Below are 4,162 nucleotides of genomic sequence, written 5' to 3'. Positions count from 1 at the left end.
CTGTGCTTTTTATTTATAAATACAGAATTTTGTAAGTTTGCCACTTGACAACCATGAGCCCCAAAGCTTATGAAATATTTATGGATGAGGGAATTCTTTCCACATCTTCATCTTGCAGTCCATTTGCTTTGAAGTGAAAATTTATACGTGATACACAGTTCAAGCAGGATTTTCATATGGTTGTCCTGTACATGCAAGCTTCTTGTGAAACTGAAGCACTCTAAAGTTATTTTAATAAACAGACCAAACCAAACCAAGTTGGTCACATGTGGCAGAAAATTTAAAAAAAGAAAAATGTACTGCTAAAAAAATATTGGAAAAAGATAGAAATCAGAGAGATTGTGTAAATTAAATCCTAAGTATATGTACCCGTCTCTGTGAGGATATGTGTGATGATATTTCTCATTGAGGTCCATAAATATGTAGAGATTCATGAAGAGGTGTCAAGGGTTCCCTGGATTCTCTGAAATTGAAAAAAAAATGTATGTACATTTTCCTGGGAATTCTCAATGAGGACAGTTAGCCAAAAAGAATGAAGGAGCACAGACCATGGGTAATCTTTTGAGAAGCAATGCATACTTTTATATTAACCACATTACACTTTTCAATCACAGAACTGAAACATTTATGCATTGTGACATGATATCATAACAAGACCTATTGAAAATGTAGAGCTCAATTTTTTTCCAAAGAGAGTTGAGAAAAGTCTTAGAATGCAATGAACATTCCCAGAAAGGATGACCAAAATCAAAGCCTTGGTCTAAAAAATAGTTTTTAAATCATTAATGTTTACAAAGCCAGGCACAGTTCTAGGATTTTGGAATGTACCTATTATTAGTCTATAAAACAGACAAACATTTGTTTCTCACAGAGTTTTCTTTTAAGTAGAGAAGATGGAAAAGAACGAATAAACAAATTAAATTGGGTGTTAGATGGTGATATAAATGTTATGAAAAATAGAAAAAAATAGAGCAGGGTTGAAACAGCCAATTAGGAGTGGGGAACAATTGTATATTAAATAAGGTGAGAGGGTAGCCTTAGTGAAGAGGTGAGATTTGATCAGAGATTTGAAGGAGATGAGGGAATTAGCCATGTGGCTCCTAAGGAAGAGCATTCTAAGCAGAGGAAACAGAGTAAAGGTCATGCTTGGGGAACAGCAAGGAGACTTCTGGAAGGAATTGAGTAAGTGTTGAGTGGAGAGAAGGATAAGTGTAGGAGAAAAGGAGAGAGGGGTGATGAGGCAGTGGGTGCATTGTAGGCATGATAAGGACTTGGGTTTTCTCTCTGTATGAAATGAGAGTTGTCACTGATATTCTATTTTGTTTTATTTTTTACAGATTTTTAAGTATAAGCCTTATTGTACTTTTGTCAGAAATTGACAAATCAAGCCAACACAAAATATGGAAGTCTAGAGGAAATTTGCTAAACCAAATTAATGTATTAACCAGCTCAAAAAGTAGAGAATGCATTTGCTTTCCAAACATGCAAGAAACAGTTACAAATATTGTCCAGATATTAGACTACACATAAAATCTTAATACAGTTAAGAAAGAAATAAGAAACCATCAGAACATATTATCTCACAACAGTACAACAAAAGCTGACATTTACAAGGATAGAATAGTTTTAAAAATATATATTCATTTAGAAATTTAAAATAACTCTTTCAAACAAGGATTTAACCAGGATATCTTGGTTGAACGAGGAGATCAAACCAAATCACAAACTAGACAACAATTAATGACAAGAAACCTATGTGACAGTCAGTATTCTAACCAGAAGCGATAAATTGAATCGAAACCCACTCAGGATCTCTTATGTTGAAGTTATGGCATTGATTGGGAAGTAGTAGACCCTGAAAATTGGGATAGGAACATGCAGGTGGATCTGATGTAGCTGAAGAAATTGAACATCTAAATTCTGCTTATTTTGCCTGTAGAAGCAGCTTTTCCTCTCTGACTCAGGAAGCTGGTCTCAGCCTGGAGAGCCTGCAGTGGCCTCCCTTGAGGCAATTGTCCTGCAGGGGAATGCTGAGGACTGTAGGGCTTTACACAGTTTATGTTTCAAATTAATTGCTCTGCCTGCTGTATTGCAAAATACACTAGACAGCAAAGTGGATACCAGGAGACTATTTAGGAGGCCATTATAGTAATTCAGATGTGAGAGAACAGTGACTATTTAGTCCCATGTTTCTTCTCATTTAGCTGTCAGGTCTGTTTCGGAGCAGTGGGGTTGATGAGTAGTGGTCAGAGTCTTGATATATTTTGAAGGTAAAGCGAGCACGATCTGCTGACTGGTTGTATGGGGCATGTGGGGGAAGAGAAGAGCCAGGAATAACTTCAATGTTTTTGGGTTTAGCAAATAGAAGGATGGAGCTGCCCCCACCCCGAAAGGAGATCGAGGAGGCTGCAGGTGGAGCAGGTTGAAGGTCAGAAGTTCAATTTTGGATGTTAAATTTGAGAGATTAGACATCCTAATGAAGATATAGAGGAGGCAGTTGGCTAAATGAGCCTAGCATTTGTGAGAGAGGTTTGCATTGGAGATCTACACTTGGGAGTCATCAACATATAAATGAGGGCATCCTGGGACTTAATGAGACCACTAAGGGAGTGAGGGTAGATGGAGAAGGGAAGAGTTCAAGGACTGAGCTTGGGACTCTCCAATTCTAAGTCTTCAGGGAAAAGTAGAAGAACCAATCAGGGAAACTGGGAAGGAGTGACCAGTGAGGGAGAAAGACAACTGGAAGTGTTACATCCTGGAAACCACGTGAGGAGGAGCGAGCAATCAACCCTGTCATATGCTGAGCTGACAGATAAGTAGGACTGACCATTGCATTTGGTAACTTGGAAACTACTGATAACTTTGTCAAAAATTCTCAGTGGAGAGGTGAGGGCAAAAGCTTGATTGAGTAGATCCAAGATATAATGAGGAAAGGAAGTAGAGACAGACAGAAAATGTGCTGCACAGGAGAGCAAAGGAAGGGAGTTGATAGGATAAGTGGGGTCAAAACAAGCAATTTTTTCTATTTAAGATGGGACAAATGATAGCATGTTTGCATCCTGATAGAAATGATTCAACTGTTAGTGAAAAATTAATGGTTGAAGAGATAGAGAAAAGAATTGGTGGACTGACATCCTTGGTTAGGCAGGAAGGTTGGGATCCAGCAAACAGAGAGAAGAGCTGATGCTTAGGAGAATGGAAATTTCATCTGTGGAGGAGGTGAGAACACAGAGAATATAGGTAGATAATTTGTAGAAACCTGTGGAGATATTCGTCTAATTGCTTCTTTTTTCTTAGTGAAGTGAGTATTAAGGTCAGCAGCTAAAAGCAAGGATAGTCCAAAATTCTATGAAGATATACATATATTAATGAAACTTATTACTTTTGAGCTCCTTCCATTAATCATTGTTTATTTGCCAGAGTTTCACTCAAATGGAATCAATGGAGGCAGGGGTTCAGTTTGAGAAGTGCCATAATAATGTGTACAAAGAGCAGCTACCATGTGCAGCTCATGTACAGCTGTTTGACGTATGACTCACACTGATATTCTTCCAGAGCTCGGCATACATGGAGGGAAATTTCAGGGCTTCATTCCCCTGGCGAATGTTCTAAAAGGGGGTAACCCATGGCAACCGCACAAACTGCTCCCAAATAACTCACCAGAGAATTTAGGAGTGGAAATCCAGGGGAAATAGTATAGACTCATCTTGACTCCAGAGGTCCAGCTCCACCCAAAGTTTAAATGTCTTTCCTCTTCTGCATCCTGTGAGTTTCCTGAAGCAAATAGTCATGCTTAGTCCCATGTTTCTTCTCATTTAGCTGTCAGGTCTGTTTAGCGGAGCAAAGCCACTCGGTTCTCACTGCCTTTGAAATCTGATGGGTTTTTTTTCCCCCTGGTGTCTCCTGAGATGCCTTGGAGCAGCTTGCCTTCCTGCAAGCCTTAACTAGGGAAGCAGTGTTGGGCAGGGGACTGGCTTCCTGACACTGTGGCAGCACTTTCAAACAGAGAAGCATGTTAGGAAATTGACTTTTCATTTAATCATTCATTTGTATATTTGGAGCTTTGGAATTTATGAGAAACCCCATTCATTTGGAGAAAAGAGGAGACTATTAAGAAATAGTAAAAAAGCACAAAATGATAGCACTGTATTTGTATCACTAC

This window comes from Myotis yumanensis, unplaced genomic scaffold (assembly GCF_028538775.1).
Source record: "Myotis yumanensis isolate MYYU_CA2020_CCGP unplaced genomic scaffold, mMyoYum1.0.hap1 SCAF_6, whole genome shotgun sequence".
NCBI lineage: Eukaryota > Metazoa > Chordata > Mammalia > Chiroptera > Vespertilionidae > Myotis > Myotis yumanensis.
The sequence above is the reverse complement of the archived record's forward strand: the minus strand, read 5'-3'. Positions refer to the sequence as shown.